The 18,722-nt window shown below is 35.9% G+C and overlaps 1 pseudogene; it reads right to left on the reverse strand.

Annotated features, from left to right (window-relative positions):
• Positions 1-7,350: 7,350 nt before the first annotated feature.
• On the reverse strand, positions 7,351-18,722 carry LOC131621960 (uncharacterized; annotated as a pseudogene).

The raw sequence follows: 18,722 nt of genomic DNA on the forward strand, positions 1-18,722 counted from the left end.
TCTTGGGTTATGTGCCTGAAGGAAAGAAAAGTGACATTGTCTGACATAATGTCATTACATGTGTTAAAGACATTGAATCTTCAAAGTCAAACAAGGAAATCTGATTTGAAGGTTATCTAATGACTATGCAGGCACTGGTAATTCAAGATAACTCCTATCAGAAAAACAGTCAAAAACTGCTTTGAAAAGAGTAATAGCTTTTGGATCTGTTTCCTAATTAACCATTTGACCATTGAACAAGACCAAAGACCTTCGTTATTTCCTATAATCTCCATTTGCTATTTAATAGCATCTCCGTGATTTGCAGGAATCAAACTCTCTCAAAATTTCATTCGTGTGCGTTCTTGTGAGTCGAGTCTGGGTTTGATATTGTGATGGGTTGCTGTACCAAAACCATCTCAGAAAAAGAAAAACACGGGCTGGGGATGTTGATGGTCTCTACCATGGGTTTTTCTGCAATAAAAACAAAGACGTTCCAATAACAACCTTCAGTATAGGAATCATTTTCGTTGTGATTTGTGTTCTAAGTTATCAGGACTGGTGGACAGTTTTCACCCAAGTCCTCTCTCGAGGTCTATGCTAGGATTTGGTTTCTGGTACAAGACTAAGGAAGGGGTCCCTTATGCCACCATTGGTCCTCCAAGACGTAGGGCTTCTCCCATTATCTTCCTCGTAAGCATCAGTGTTGCATGAAGATGTTCCACTGCATATTATGACATCGAATCTATCTTTTTCATATTGTGTCTAAAAATGGGGAGAAGAATACCATCTTCTGATTTTGCTACTGTAAAAAGTTGTGTAGCAACCTGACGATGTTATGATGTGGTTCAAGTCCTGAAGAACAGAAGGTAAACCCAATCCTGAGAATGTAAAATTTTGTTCTTCATTGGTGTCTTGAAGTTTTATGTTTTTGCTGCACTTTTATGTTTTAGCAAAAATATGCCAAAGGGGGAGATTGTTAGTGCTTTTATTGTCTGATTGGCATCTATGTTTGACTAAAACATAATATCAGTAAAACATAATATTAATGTGAATCTTGCAAGTTTATAAAGAACAAAACAGGTACAAGCAAGATGTTAGATGGAATGTCATGACATCAACTCATGACATCGCGCCTGCAGAACTGGAAGGAAGATTTAGTTTGATTTAAAACATATACAAAATATTGTATGTGAATATTATGTAACCCTATGTGGCGCATATTTAAAGGTAAAAAGAATAATTGAAGAATATGATTAGAAGATTGAAAATTCAGGAAGAATCAGATCAGAAGATTGGATTCAGCAATTTCTAATTTAGGAAACTCAGGATTGAAAGACCTTATTTGTAGCAAAATATTTTCTGCATATTTGTAACAGCTAGAGTGCTGCGATTTGTAAGCCCAAGTCCAACTACGATCAAGTTATAAATAGAAATATTTGTAACCTAGTTTAGAGAGCTAGCCGGTTTAGAAAGATGTAGTCATCAGGGTTAGCCGTGTAGGTGAACCTCCCGGTTTGTGGGAAGGTCACTGATTTGTGCCTCAAAGCCTGTAGGTGAGAGGTCTATTGTATTCAACTCAGAAGTTGTGAAGAAATGAGTGTTAGGGATTAGGTTGTCGATGCAGTGGTTGAGTTGTTGATTGCTAGACATCATTGCTATGATTGGGAGTGGAATGGAGATATTCCATATCTAGGGAGAACCTAGGTAGAGATTGCATTGGGTAGGGTTTAAGTGCGAAGTTGTAAACGGGGGATTTTAGCTTCAAATGAAGACTACTGATAGTGGATTTCCTTCCTGGCTTGGTTGCCCCCAGAGTAGGTTTGTTAGAACCGAACTGGGTGAACAATTCTCTGTGTTGTTTATCTTCTGCATTATTTGTTCTGTTATGAATGTTATGACTTTGCTTATAACTGTAGGTTCAGAAGTGTTAGCTGTTCCTATACAGAGCCATGTAAATTTATAATCTGGTTATGTATGCTGAACATGCGTGATCCTAGGTCTAATTGACTCTTTTCTAAGAGTAATCAAATAATGGGGGGTCCTTTTATTCTGCTAGCGCTACATTAATAAAAAATCAGATGTCTTGATATCGTGATTGACATCCGAATCTGTCATACAAGAATTTTCAATGAGCGTCAATACTACATACTTGGTTTGGCCGGAAAAAGACATAGAGGGTGGAAAGCTTTTTTAACAAACACCTATCTTAAGAATAAAGAAGGAAATTTTGTTGAAGAGGCCCCGGGACGTCCAGAAAAGTATGCGATCTTCATTAAAGATGAAGATTGGGTTGAGTTTGTAAATCAAAGAGATGAAGATTTCCGAAAAATGAGTGCCAGAAATAGGGCGAGAGCATCAAAACCCACATATCCATACAAAAAAGGACGTTTGGGATATGCACGCTTAGAGGAAAAAATTGTAAGTAAATAGAAATGCTACGTTCTTATTAATTGTCTAAATGTGTTGTAATTGACGATCTTATCATTTTGTGTCAATGCATAGTTAGAGGAGACGAAAAGTGAGGAAACTTCACTTCCAGTACATGTGTTGTGGAAGGAAGCTCGTGTGGGCAAGAATTGAGCTGTTGATCCCGATGTTCAAAAAGTTTATGATGAATGTGTAAGTATAACATTGTGTCTTTAATTAAATCAAATGTTTATTAATATATAATTGATTTTTTTATCTCCACTAATAATTTTCGAAATGTAAATGAATTACAGGAGACCACGTCGCAATCGGTATCCATCGGTGAGGACCAGGATAATAAGAGTGTACTTAGTAGAGCACTAGATGTTCCTGAGTATCCCGATTGGGTGAGGGGTAAAGGTCATGGTGTGACTTCAACCTCTTTCTATAAGCATCCTAGGAGAAGAAATTTTACCAATGAAGAAGTGCTGCAAAAATTACAGGATTTACAAGCACAAGTCTCTGAATTGCAAAGAGATAAAGAGATATATATGAGGGAAAAGTGCAATACTTCATCGGTGAAAGAAACAAGTGATAAAGCCAGTATCAACTTTCAAAATAAATTTCCCGAGATAATTATAAATTCTTTTTCCTTACAATTGTTCTCTTTCTGTAATGATAATGACTCTATATTGTTCAAGTTTCTCTTTTTTTCAACCTCTTTTTATTATTGAATTAACAGTAACATATTTATTATTGGTTTAGGGCATTTCATCTTACCAACTATACTTATCATCACCGATATCTCCTAGTTGGCAAGGGAAAAATGCACAACACTTTGAGAGATTTACTTCACCATAGACCGCTCCCGGATGGACACCTAAAAGTATCGGTTGATGTTGTATTAGATCATGTTGTATTAGATCATGTTGTATTAGATCATGATAGGGAACCAATATGGTTAATTTTTCATTCTTGGTTCATCTAATATTTGTTTCTTTTGCGTAGAAAATTTTTCATATAAACTTTTGTTTTAATTTATAGAGCACACTGGTTGTTGGTTGCTATTGATCCTATAAAAGAAGTGATTTATTATCTGAATTCGGTAGATGGTGAGTGGACCAATTATCCGGATATGAAGTCAATGATTGATAGGTAAGTGATATTGTTCTAAATAATCGTGTATATTTATATATTTAATTATTTCTATGTGATTGATCTAAATATATGTTTTTATTTTGTTAGATCAATACAAGTATTCTGAAGTCAAAGAGACGCACAGGTATCACAGACTAAATCAAACAACATTACTTGAATCAAAGTGCAGGTACATTAATTTTCACAATTTTGCTTATAATAGTTATGCTACTTGATAAAACAAGACATCTATAAAATCTTATTTGTTTTTCTATGTAGTGTCCGCAACAGCGAAATAGTACAGATTGCGGATACTTCGTTTTAAGGTTTATCAAAGAAATCCTTCAAATGAATCAATTAGAGATTCCAATCATGGTATGGATTTATAACTTAGGATAATTTCTTATAATTTATTACATTTAACTAAATCATGCATATTATGTTTTTGTTACGTAGTACTTTGATGAATTGTATTCTACTTCTTACATGAAACTTAAGTTGGAAGAAATCAAAGAGGAATTGTGTCAATTTTGAATTCAGCAAAGACTCATATAGGTATGAGTACATTATTGTGTGAAAAGTGTTATGAATACATTATTGTGTGACAGATTTTGATAATGACTTTGTGTTGGAGCCTTTAATCGTGTTTGAGCAAAGTTAGTTTAATTGACCGTGTTGTTCTATTCATACTTTGCAGGACCAGGACCGTCCACTCGTCGGATTGTTAATAGTTTAGGAAAATGATATTGGTTTAATGTTATTACATGTGTCAATGTTGTGTCGGTGTCTGATATAATAGTCATGCTTTTAGTATGTGTGGAGTCAGTGGTTCATACGTATTGGGTCTAAGAGCCTGCTAATCTGGGGACCAGTCCTCCTACCATCAACTTGTGGAGTCAGCTATATGGTTTTGTTTTGTTGCAAAGCTATACGTGACCAATCTGAAGTTCAGATTAAACTGTTTTGTTTCGTCAAATAAACGGCACTATAGTGCTTTATACCATGATGGATTTTGGGTAGCTTTGAAAACTACGACATAATTATAGATTTGCTATTTAGGGAATAGGTGTATGACTCTGAAATAGGTGTATGATTCTGGTGGTGATGGCCTAAAACTCTCTTTCTTTTGATTCATGATTCTGTTACACAACCATGACTAGTACACTTATGAATGCTGAATGATGTTTGGAATGATGTTTATTGCAGGGTGGAGACGAAGAAGATTGTGATGAAGATATGGAAGAAGCTTGTGATGATCATGAAGATGTGGAAGAAGGTTGTGCTGAAGATGTGGAAGAAGCTGGTTGTGCCAAAGACGTGGAAGAAGAACAAGGAGATGAACAAGAAGAATAGTTGTAATTAATTAGATTCTACTCATCAATGTTATTGTTAATTTTATATTGATATATATATATATATATATATATATATATATATATATATATAATGACATATTTATGTAATGATACAGAAATAAACCGTGGCAAGATAAATGGTTTAGAAAGCATAACATATAACAACGGTTTTAAATATGTGATCATAACCAAACCGTGGCTATATCTTGAACCAAAACTGTATCATAAACGTTAAATTGAAACCGTGGCTTTACCATATAGCCACAGTTTTGCAGTCATGGCAAATACAAACCGCGGCCTTAATCAAGCTACCTAAATCGTGGCCTAAAAAATCCACGGTTGTCAAAAAGGCGTGGTCTATACCAAAAAACTGTGGACTTTACTTTAGGCCACGGCCGCATACTCCACAGTTGGATTTCCGTGGCCAAACCGTGGCATCAGTGTTACGCCACGGTTATTTTGCATATAGCCTCGGTTTCTTGGGCGTGGCAGGAGACCTTTTTTTTTGTAGTGTTATTGTTAGAGATGATTTAGTTATATGTATCTGTTGCAAACATGTGAATTGAACTATAATGGTGTATATATATATTTTATTTTGGATTGTAATGGTATTATATTGGTATATAATGGTATATAATGTCCTACATACGGGTTTTTGTTGACATAATGGTGTGTGTGTGTATATATATATAAGGCTTGAATTACAGGTTTAGGGATTATTTCCAAAAATATTACAGGGTGAAAATAAAAATAAATTACATGTCGAACTGGGAGGCTTAAATTACAGGTTGCACTTTAAAATATTATGTTTAGCAACGAAAGCGCTTTTAAAAACGCTCTTAAAGGCCTACCTACGAAAGCACTTTTTAATAAAAAAGCGCTGCCTAAGATGATAAAGGAAAGCATAAAAGCTGGAAAAAAGCGCTGCTAAAGGCTACTTTAGAAAGCGCTTTTTCTAGAAAAAGCGTTGTTACAGACCCACTTACGAAAGCGCTTTTCAAGGGAAAGTGTTCCTATATAGCCACCTACGAAAGCGTTTTTCAGGAGAAAGCGTTGTCTGAAGTAAACCTAAGGCAACGCTTTTGGCGTAAGAAAAGCGATGTCTTTACCTACGGCAGCGCTACCATAGGCAGCGCTTTTAAGCGCTGTAAAAGGCAAAAAAAAACTCTTTCATAGCCCTTTTATGGCGTAGTGACAATATTGCATGTTTCCATTCAAAGTCCAACTTGTGGGCGAACATTAGAAGATAGTATTAATTAATTAGTTAGTTTTTGGTTAGTTATTAGTTGTTTGTGTTACTTGCACAATTATGTAAAATTTTGTTTCTTATTGGTGTATAAATGAACCCTTTGTATTGATGTGTAAGACAAATCTCCCAATAATAATAAGATACTAATTAGGTATTGTGAAATTTCAATACTATACGAAGGAAGTATGATTTTGGAAAAAAAAAAGTGTAGTTGAGATGATGTAGCTCATACTAAGAAAATGAGTGAAGAAATGGAATTCATGAAGAATAAGATGCATCGGAGAGGATGATGATGCATGGATATAAGAAAGAGAAAACGTGAGGGAAGTGATTCACTAAACAAGCAGGAAATATCAATCAGCTATTGTTATGCTAGTTATAACTATTGCACTCTGGTATAATAATAGAAGATAACATATTGTACTAGTGTGCTTGTAATATAAATATTGCACTTTGGCTAATTATTTATTCAACTAGAATTACATGAAGGTTGTTGATGTAATTGCAGGGACAAAACTAGAGACAAAACCACTTGTCCCTCGTTGGAACAGGTTGTGTTCCCATAATATAACCTGTCCCTTGCTGCTGAATGCTACCTTTGTTTCACATGGATTCATGCTATTTGTTATAAATTAAAAGGCCTAACTCAAGTAGTGTAGTTTTTTAATTTTTCATTGTGTCTGTTAATTTATTCCATATTCAATCAAAACAATAGCTATTTTTAAGGAATTTAATATATCTTCATACCCAGATAACAACGACGACAATTAACTCTTATTCTATTATTAAGTGGGATTCTCTACATAGATCAACTTTTTACCATAATATTCTTTGCAAAACCATGCTTGTCACCCGTTTCATGAGATACAAAGAAGACGTGAATAAAATCTATAATGAGTGCATTCAATCTCTTCCGGTTTAGAACAATGCAACATTAACAAAATATTTCAAACCAAATTTGATAATATAATTAAATCTATAGTTTTGTACATTTGAAATAGGACTAAGTCCTAGGTTTTTACATCTTTTTCCAAAAAAATAAATGGAGAACTGCTTGCAAGTTTTAAATTCTCTCCAATCAGTCAATCTGAACTCTGAGATCAAGATTGAAGTATTTAAGTTAACTATGCATTTTTGATCAACACCAGTCAAGAATCACGATCATGTGATTATGCCAATCTGTCACTGGCCAGTAATAACAGTTAGGCTAGATGATGAGGCTTAAATAACTTTTTCTTGTGGAAGTCTAATTCTATAAACATGTTCTTCACCTGTACATTTATCAACTCTCACAATCCACCGACTTCGACCATTCTTACTCAATCCAGATCCAAATCTTGTCACCAACAACCCTTCTCCAATAGGAAGCAATTGAGTTTCTGATCCACATGATCTCCATGACCTATTACAACTAAATGCATTATAACCAACAACAACTACACCCTTTTTCTTATTACCATCACCAATTTCACTATGCCAGATTTGTCTTTTGCAGCACCCCTACTAAAGAGCTTTTAGGAAAAAGCGCTGGTATAGGTTTCGCTAAAAAAACACGCAAAAAAAGCGCTCTGGAAGAGGGGGGTTACGAAAGCGCTTTCAAAAAACGCTCTTATATGGGGGGGGTACGAAAGCGCTTCTCAAAAGGGCTCTTATAGGTGGCTTTATGAAAGCGCTTTCAAAAGCGCTGCTATAGGGGGTAGGGTACAAGAGTGCTTTTCCCTTAAAAGCGCTGGTATAGCTATGTCTACTAAGGCGCTTTCCAAAAGCGCTGTCATAGCCTTTTTAAATTAAAATTTTTAAAAACAAAATTTTATATTACATTTTCAGAATACCTAATTCATCTTTTTTTCTCCCATTAACGCTAACTGCCCAGAAAACCTAGAAAACCAATCTTCCACAAATTCAACTTCGAATCTGCAAAAGCCATTCACCCAGAAAACCATCGTCGCCCCCACTTCGAATCTGCAAAAACCATTCACCCAGAAAACTGTCGTCGCCCCCATTTCGTCTCCCACAACTCTATATATCAAAGCTCTTCACCGTCGCCGCCGCCGTGTACCATCTCGCCGCCGCCGCCGTCATCTTCATGTATGTCAGCTTGTTTTCTTTTGCTTTGTTTGTAATTGTTTTTGTTCGACTGGCTATGTTATGATATGTACTACTTACTGCATAATTTCTTCTTTGTCAATTGTTTGATATATTGGATTTAGAAGTAGCCTGCATTTTTTTCTACAAAGTGGAACTGATCTGCACATGCCAAGAACACATATTAGTCAATCTGATAATACTAATCTGATTAAAAGAATCCAAGGTGGTTTGACTTTATGACAGACTAAACAAGTTTTTTGTCTTTAACAAGTCCAGTTCATATCATTGAGTTATTTGAATTGTAATGGGTAGTTCAATTGAGGGTTAACTTGTCTGCACCAAATGATTATTAAGAGAAACTGTGTTCACTTTAATGTTTTTTGGTTTTACTTGATTCTAAAATATGAGTGAGGATTCTTTCATTTCTTAAAAGGAGTAGAGTTTTGAAAAATGGAGACCTTTGTTACTAAAGTTTGTTTAATTGTATAAATACGTATATGTTTGAAAGTGATAATATGTATTTTGTGTAATTTGATTTCTTATAATCTCAAAGCATTACTAATTCGATATTTATTTCATTTCACATTAAAAGTAATGTATGAAAAAAAATTAAGATTCTATTTTAAAAAGATAGCAACAAATAACAACTAAGTAGGTTGCACAACTTAACTTCATAAGTTATCCATGCTTTTATCTAAATCCGATTATTAAAAATTTAAGCATTTATAATAGAGTTACCTTACAATAGAATCCACCTGTCTATTCTTTTTATAATACAATTTTCATGTTTTACTTTTAAAAGTCTAAGTCACTTAATCCTACTAGTGGTTATGTTGTAAGTTAGTTATAAAGTTAGACTGTTAGTTGAGGTTAATTGTTAGGACTAATGAACTAGCATCTCATTTACGAACCAATGTATGTTGAACAAGCCGTGGTACACATGTATGCATCTGTTCTTTCTCTTGTTTGTAGTTACTAGCTAATTGATAATTGATTTCATATCATTTTAAATAATTGAGTTCTAGATTGGGTTTATTTTGATATTTGTTAGTAGTGGTGTATTTAACTGCATCGTGTATGTGTTTAATTTTACAGTTACTTTGAAGTCTCTGGTTTCTACTTGTACAACGCCAATTCAAACCTACCCATCTTCCACATCAAGTCTAACTCAGGTTACTATCCATTTCTTCTTGCTTATAGTTTGTTGTTTTCTGCTTATAGTTTATTGTTTATGGTTCTATTTAATTTCAATTTAGTGTCTCTCAATCAGTTTTTTGGTTTGTGGACTTATATTACCTTGAAATAAGGTAATGTCTTCTTTAAGAAATCGGGTATTCTGATTAGGTATTCTGATTAGGTGTTCTATTATTTACACTTTATAAGATCTCATTAGGTATTCTGATCAAGACATAATGATGATAGCTATTTATTATCTTGACAAAATTCCTTAGTACCTGATAGAGAAACCAAGAAGCATTTGTTTAGCTTAATTAAGACATGGATGAATTCAAAATGATTGTCGAAAGAATACGAGAAAGGGGTATGGGAATTCGTTAAGTTTTCGGTTGCGCACTCCGAAGACCTGATTCGAATGACGTGTCCTTGCTTGGGTTGCTGTTATGGGGATAAGGTTGACGGGAGACAGATGGCGTCGCATTTACTACGGTTTGGAATTGATAGAAGTTATACAGGTTGGAGTTTGCATGGTGAGAAAAGTAACAAGAATGCTGAGTCGAGGTGTAATACGAAGTATGCTTCAAGCGACGATTGCACATACACATACGATTACGATCGAGTCGAAGAGATTGCAGAAGCGCTTGAAGAAGATCTTGAGGATTGTCCCAAAATGTTCGAGAGGTTGGTAAGCGATGCAGAGAAACCGTTGTATGATGGTTGTTCAAAATTCACAAGATTGTCTGCGGTGTTAAAGTTGTACAACTTAAAGGCGGACAATGGATGGTCGGATAAAAGTTTCACAGAGTTATTAGCCCTTATGAAAGATATGCTACCAACGGATAATGTTCTTCCCAATCGAACGTATGAAGCCAAAAAGATGTTGTCCTCTATTAGCATGAGCTATGATAAGATACATGCATGTCCAAACGATTGCGTTTTGTTTCGAAACGAGTATGCAGCGTTGAATGAGTGTCCTAAATGCGGTGCCCCTCGATATAAGAAAAAGTTGTCTCCGGCCAAAGTCTTATGGTATTTTCCTATAATTCCGAGATTTAGACGCATGTATCGTAGTGAGACCGATTCAAGACACTTGACTTGGCATGCAGATGAAAGAATTATTGATGAAAAGTTGCGACATCCGGCAGACTCACCACAGTGGATGAAAGTTAATACTGATTATCCTGAATTTGGAAAAGAAGCAAGAAACTTTCGCTTGTCATTGTCTACTGATGGATTGAACCCGCATGGTATTCAAAGTATCTCGCATAGCACCTGGCCTGTGATTCTTATGATTTATAACCTACCTCCGTGGCTATGTATGAAGCGTAAGTACATGATGTTATCTATGCTAATTTATGGGCCTAAACAACCAGGAAATGACATAGACGTATACTTGGCACCCTATAAGAGAAGTGGTGTATTATCTAAATTCGGTAAATGGTGACTGGACCAATTATCCGGCTATGAAGGAAATGATTGATTTGCAAGTGGGATCGTTCTAAATATTCGTGTATATTTATATATTTAATTATTTGTGAGACTGATCTAAACATATGCTTTTATATTTTTGTTAGATCAATACAAGTGTTCCGAAGTCAAAGAGACGCACAGGTATCCCAGACTAAATCAAACAACATTACTTGGACCAACGTGCAGGTACATTATTTTTCACAATTTTGCTTATAATATTTATGCTACTTGATAAAATAAGACAACTATAAAATCTTATTTGTTTTTCTATGTAGTGTCCGCAACAGCGAAACAGTTCAGATTGCGGATACTATGTTTTGAGGTTTATGAAATAAATCCTTCAAGCGAATCAATTAGAGATTCCAATCCCGGTATGAATTTATAACTTAAGATAATTTCTTATAATTTATTACATTTAACAAAATCATTCATATTATGTTTTTTTTGTAGTACTTTGACGAATTCCGTGCTGTTTCTTACACGAGACTTAAGTTGGAAGAAATCAAAGAGGATTTGTGTCAATTTTATATTCAGCAACTAGTCATGTAGGATTTGTGTCGATTTGAAGTATAATATTGCTGATGTTACTGATTTAGTTTGTTTGACATGAGTTAGTTACATGTGAAACTTTCTGTATTCATACTTTACATGATTTAGTTTGTTTGACAGGAACTATAATGATGTAGATATAGGGTTTAGGGTTATTTCAAACTTAAGCAAAAGCGGTTCTGAATCGACTCGCGTCTATTCCGAACCGCTACTGAAAAGGTTGTATATGTGATAAAACCACAAAACAGTTTGAGATTGACGATAAAAGGATACCCTATAGAATCAATTCGTTGCTCTAGTGAGAATCGATTAACTTCTAATTTGATATACGTTGTTTGCAATGCTTTGATAATGGTTGAAGCAAAAAGACAAACACTTGGTGATAATTTCAATTGATGGTGATTCAATGTGTGATGAATTGTGATGTTTAAACAGAGTCTTAATGCACAATTTTAACACCTGAATCGTTTATCAAATTGCAATTATAACCAGGTATGAACAAAACACAAACAGAAATGTAAAGGCGATAAGAACACGATATTTGATCAGGCAGTTTGTCGATCGTCCTCGCTACGACTACATCTGCCCCCAATTCCAAACGGGAATTGGGAAGTTTTCCATTACAATGAAACCAGTTTATACAAAGAAGATAACAAAGCGATAAACGATAAACCAATTATGTCGATCCTTTGAATCTTGTTCCCCCTTAATCTTGAGCCAGATCAAGGTATTCCAAGAGCTTCACTTTGATCCCTTCTGCAGTGTCTTGAATTGCTTGAACCTTTGTTCTTCAATCTTCACACTCAGCTTGATCCTTGATGAAACCTCTTGATAAAAACCCCCAAAGAATCACCTATCTTGGAGGACAAAACCCGTAGATTTTATTCACCAAAAACCCCACGAATCTTCACCCACTAGGAATCTTCAATTCCGTTCCATGGACGTTATTGAACTTGATCACTAACCCTCAATGCAAGAATGATTGTGTGTAATTGTGGTGGAGTTGATAAAGAACGAAGATGAGAAGCCTTTGTGTATCTTTCAGTTGTTGGTGTTCATTATGATAAATGACAAGATGAAATATATAAAGGAGCAGGTTCTGTGAAGGGAAACACACAGAATTTTGCATGTTATGAGCAAATAGGTCAACCTATTTTGTTGGTTAGGTCGACCTAACAGATGCAGATTTGGCCAAGATGTGTTTGCTTCTAGTTGAGTCGACCTGTTGGTAGCTTGGGTCAACCTAAAATAAGTTAAGTTGCATTCCTGAGACTTTTCTTCAGTTTAGGTCGACCTAGGTTAGGGAATGAGTCGACCTAACAGGGGCAGGTTGTTTTTACTCCATTTTGAGTCGACCTGCTGAAGCTCTGGGTCTACCTAGCAGAAGTATATGCAGTTTTTGGCTTCAGTTTGGGTCGACCTAGTTGTGGCTTAGGTCGACCTAATTGATGCAGACATGGGAAAAGCTTCATTTTATTTGAGTCATTCACTTGTGCTCTTGTATTGGGTTGCTTGTGATGTTTGCCATGAATCAAAAACTCATTTGTGAGTGTATGCTTGTTCCTACAAACTCCCCCTTTTTGATGATGGCAAATATTTGATTGAATGACGAAAGTTCCCCCGTACTAAGCTCCCCCGTACTCAGCTCCCCCGTACTCTCAAAACATCTCCCCCTTTGACAACAACAAAAGATAGACAACAAGAGAATAGTAGAAGAGAGTAACATAATAATTTTAACAGAAAGATATCTTGCATAGCATAATAGTAAAAAAGTAGAGCATAATATCCAAACATATTCAAAATACAACCAAGCGAACAAAATATCCAAACAAAACAAAAAATCTTCAGTAGGTCAACTCAAAGGCATAGTAGGTCGACCAAAAATGCTTCAAATGCTTGAAATGCAATGGAGATACTTATGGATGTTGGATACATGCTGATTCTACTTATTAGAATGCCCAAACATGGTATGTTATGAGTAATGATGATCAACATATACATGTAAATGAGATATATGGAGAAGCATATATGAAGTCACTATAAACATGTTAATTGATAGCATATTATAGTATCAATAATATTTTTGGAAGTGAACAACAAACATGTTACCACTTTCTCAATTTTCAGGTATCTCGTCATCATTGCGTAGAGTGGAGTATAATCCTCTTGTCAATGTGGCACGATCCTTGATTTGATCATGAACTACCTTCATACTTTTTCATCTTTGTCTAGGTTGCTATTTGTTGCCATAGGTGTGTCAATTTCCTTTGACTCACTCATTCCAAATCTCTTAAGCAATTCTGTGCAATACTTTGTTTGGCTTACGAAAGTTCCATGACTAAGTTGCTTGATTTGTAGACCGAGAAAGAAGTTCGACTCTCCCATGAGACTCATCTCAAATTCACTCTTCCTCTTGATTATAACCTTGAGCAACTAATCTAGCTTTGTTTCTAGTGATAACTCTGTTTTCATCAAGTTTGTTTCGAAAAACCCATCTAGTGCCGATTACTTGATGTTCTCCCGGATGAGGGACAAGGTCCCAAACATCATTCCGTTTAAACTGGTTTAATTCTTCTTGCATGGCCATTAGCCAATGCTCATCAAGTAATGCGTCTTTTGCGTTTTTCGGTTCAAATTGTGAAACAAAAGCGAAGTGGTGACAAAAGTTACTTATCTTGGAGCGTGTTGTAACGCCCTTTGAGATGTCACCTATTATGTTGTCGATTGGATGATCTTTTACGTTTGTCCAGGTCATAGGAAGTTCTTCGTTGTTTGAGATGCTTTCTTTTTCAACATTATCATGAGATTCATCTTTCTCTTCCTTAGCATCTTCCTTTGCAACAATTTTACTTTCGTCTTCCCTTTCTTTGACAATGTCTTCAGTAGATGGGCCTGCACTATCAAAAGAGATACCTTTCTCGACATATTTTGAGTAAGATTCATCAAAGGACACATGAACTGATTCTTCAACAATAAGTAGTAAATAAATTGAGAGAAACTATATGCCTATATGCCTTACTAGATTGAGAGAAAAAAAATATGCCTTTGTCCAAGTTTTAGCATATAAATGTAGTTTACTCATATGCCATTAAACATGATGCCTCTTTTCTTAATATGTTCTATTGTGCAGCCAGAATTTGTAAAAGTTACTTTGAAGTATTTGTCGCACAATTGACTAATACTTAGGAGATTATGTTTAAGACCTTCTACTAGTAACACAACAGTTATAGTTGTGGTAGACGGGCTACCTACACTTCCTTTACCAAGTATAGCTCCCCGATTTTTGTCTCCATAGGTGACATACCCCTTTTTCTTTGCGTGGAACTCAACAAAGAGTGATATGTCTCCCGTCATGTGTCTTGAACATCCGCTATCAAGGAACCACAACCTTTCGGCAATGTCAAGACACTTTTCCTGCAAAATTAATTTAGAGTGGAAGGTCCCCAATCTTCATTGGGTCCTAGGTGGTGAGTACATAAATTGTTGCACTTAGGCAACCATTGAAATACTCCTTTAGGAACTAAAATCCTCCTAAATTTGCATTTTTCAATGGTATGTCACTTTTTGCAACAATAGTGACAAGTAATATGATGAGAGTATGCTGTTTTGCTAGTTGATACTTTTGGTACAAAAGTGTATTTACTATATAAAGGAGTATACGATCTTTTGAACTTATTTGGATCAACCGCAAAAGTCACTTTTGGCTGTAGAGCCTTATCTAATTTGGCCTTTAGATCTCTTACTTCTTTTTGCCAAATATGACATGTCTCACAACCAAACCATGATGTAGGATCTTCCTCAATTTTATCCTTTTGAATATCTAGCATAGATTGTTTCAAAGCTTCCATGTCCTTTTCGGTCTTCTCAACTTTTGATTCAAGATATGAAAAAAAATTCTTATTTGAGGCCAAAAGTTTGAAAGCTTCAATTTCATCTCTATGTAGTTCTTCAAAAGCTAATTTTAATTGAGCATGAGATACCTTATCTACAAGTTCAGTTTTAAGATGACTTACACGTTTCTTTTTCTTGTGTTGATGAGCCGTAAGACATAAGTTTGCCGATTCTTCTTCATCGCTTGATGAGTCTTCACTTGAAGAATCACTTTCCCATGCTATATAAGCTTTTCTAGACTTGTTGTGACTTTTTCTTTGATTCTTGTCTTTCTCCTTCTTGAGATATGGACAATCCGGTTTGTAATGACCATCTTTGCCGCAATTGAAGCAAGTACCTTTGGATTTTCTTTTATTGTTATCATCTTGTTTGGACTTGTCGAATTGCTTCCTATGATTAATCAAGCTTTTGCCGGAGTGTTTTGCTCTATTTTTCTCTATGTACTTGTTGTATCTTCGCACGAACAGTCTCATTTCCTCATCATCTGATTCTTCATCATCACTTGTATCACTGTCCTCTAGCTCTTGCTTTGAGGTCTTGGAGCTTAAAGCTTTTAGAGCTATTGACTTCTTCTCTACCTCTTTCTCCATGTTCTTCTCTTTCTTTGTCCTTTTCTCATGCATGTCAAGGCATTTAAGATGTTGTTCATGTTCTTCCAGTTTACCGAAGAGAGTAGTGATGTCTAAGGTATTTAGATCATTTGCTTCCTTTATTGGAATCTCTTTTGCATGTTTTCAATGGATTCACCATCTTCCATGTGAAAGAGTTCGAACTCTTGAGTTAACGTATTGATTCTAGCTAGTTTGACATCATCCGTTCCCTCATGGGCAACTTGCAATGTGTCCCACATAGCTTTAGCGGATCTACAATGGGAAACACGATAGTATTCATCAACTCCTAGAGCTGAGATTAGAATATTTCTCGCTTTCCAATCGTATGCACATCTCTTTTCGTCATTTGCATCCCAAGTATTTTCTTGTTTTGGAACAATGGCACCAGCTGCATTTGTCATGGTAATCTGAAATGGACCATCGACAATTGCTGTCCAGATGTTCCTATCAATGGCATTGATATGAACGCACATACAATCCTTCCAATAGCCATAGTTTTCACTGTTGAAAACTGGAGCTCTATTGTGAGCCCCTTTAGGTCCGGAAGCCATCTTTCCAATAAGTGTTTCACGTAGCACGGAATAAACCAGAGCTCTTGATGCCACTTGTTAGACGCTAGGCTTAAGGATCTAGAGGGGGGTGAATAGATCTCTCAGAGTTTTTCGGGATTATTTCAAACTTAAGCGAAAGCGGTTCTGAATTGACTCGCGTCTATTCCAGACAACTATTGAAAAGGTTGTATATGTGATAAAACCACAAAACAGTTTGAGATTGACGATAAAAGGATACCCTATAGAATCAATTCGTTGCTCTAGTGAGAATCGATTAACTTCTAATTTGATATACGTTGTTTGCAATGCTTTGATAATGGTTGAAGCAAAAAGACAAACACTTGGTGATAATTTCAATTGATGGTGATTCAATGTGTGATGAATTGTGATGTTTAAACAGAGTCTTAATGCACAATGTTAACACCTGAATCGTTTATCAAATTGCAATTATAACCAGGTATGAACAAAACATAAACAAAAATGTAAAGGAGATAAGAACACGATATTTGATCAGGCAGTTCGTCGATCGTCCTCGCTACGACTACATCTGCCCCAAATTCCAAACGGGAATTGGGAAGTTTTCCATTACTATGAAAATAGTTTATACAAAGAAGATAACAAAGCGATAAACGATAAACCAATTATGTCGATCCTTTGAATCTTCTTCCCCCTTAATCTTGAGCCAGATCAAGGTATTCCAAGAGCTTCACTTTGATCCCTTCTGCAGTGTCTTGAATTGCTTGAACCCTTGTTCTTCAATCTTCACTCTCAGCTTGATCCTTGATGAAACCTCTTGATAAAAACCCCCAAAGAATCACCTATCTTGGAGGACAAAACCCGCGTATTTTATTCACCAAAAACCCCACAAATCTTCACCCACTAGGAATCTTCAATTCCGTTCCATGGACGTTATCGAACTTGATCACTAACCCTCAACGCAAGAATGATTGTGTGTAATTGTGTTGGAGTTGATAAAGAACGAAGATGAGAAGCCTTTGTGTATCTTTCAGTTGTTGGTGTTCATTATGATAAATGACAAGATGAAATATATAAAGGAGCAGGTTCTGTGAAGGGAAACACAGAATTTTGCATGTTATGAGCAAATAGGTCGACCTATTTTGTTGGTTAGGTCGACCTAACAGATGCAGATTTGGCCAAGATGTGTTTGCTTCCAGTTGAGTCGACCTGTTGGTAGCTTGGGTTGACCTAAAATCAGTTAAGTTGCATTCCTGAGACTTTTCTTCAGTTTAGGTCGACCTAGGTTAGGGAATGAGTCGACCTAACAGGGGCATGTTGTTTTTACTCCATTTTGAGTCGACCTGCTGAAGCTCTGGGTCGACCTAGCAGAAGTATGCAGTTTTTGGCTTCAGTTTGGGTCGACCTAGTTGTGGCTTAGGTCGACCTAATTGATGCAGACATGGCCAAAGCTTCATTTTCTTTGAGTCATTCACTTGTGCTCTTGTATTGGGTTGCTTGTGATGTTTGCCATGAATCAAAAACTCATTTGTGGGTGTATGCTTGTTCCTACAAAAGGGCCACCTACTAAAGCGCTTTATTACTAAAAGCGCTGCCAAAGATTAAAAAAAAAGCATAAAAAATATTTAAAAAAACGCACTACGAAAGCGCTTTTGGAAAAGCGCTCTTATAGGGGGGCTATCAGAGCGCTTTTTCTAGAAAAAGCGCTCTAATAGGGGGGGGATACTAGAGCGCTTTTCTGGAAAAAGCGCTCTTATAGGGGGGCTACCAGAGCGCTTTTTCCAGAAAAGCACTCTTATAGGGGGGGGTCTACCAGAGCGCTTTTCTTGTAAAAGCGCACTTATAAGAAGGGTCTACCAGAGCGCTTTCAAAAGCGCTTTTGTTACCTACACCAGCGCTGTCTTTGACAGCGCTTTAAAGCGCTTTTATAGTCCAAAATAAGCGCTTTTAAAGGCCTTCCGTGTTGTAGTGTTTGTATTAATTTCACAATCTCTTCATGGTTCACAAGATTATAATCAAGTGCCACAAAATCAACTTTGTTTAATACATCTAATTCTTGTGCTTCTTTGCCAATCATGAACTTCACTTTATTAGAAGCTACTCCTAGGAAATTCTTGGATGCAATTAGATCTTCATTGTTTGTAGAAAGGAAAACATTTACAAGATAATATATTATATATTAATTTAAAACTTGTGACAGAAAAATAATGATTAATATACTGACCATTTTCAAAGTGCTGAGAAAGGCTTTTGTGGCATTTTCTGCAGACCAATAAGCCAT

This window comes from Vicia villosa, unplaced genomic scaffold (assembly GCF_029867415.1).
Source record: "Vicia villosa cultivar HV-30 ecotype Madison, WI unplaced genomic scaffold, Vvil1.0 ctg.000015F_1_1_6_unsc, whole genome shotgun sequence".
Classification (NCBI taxonomy): Eukaryota; Viridiplantae; Streptophyta; class Magnoliopsida; order Fabales; family Fabaceae; genus Vicia; species Vicia villosa.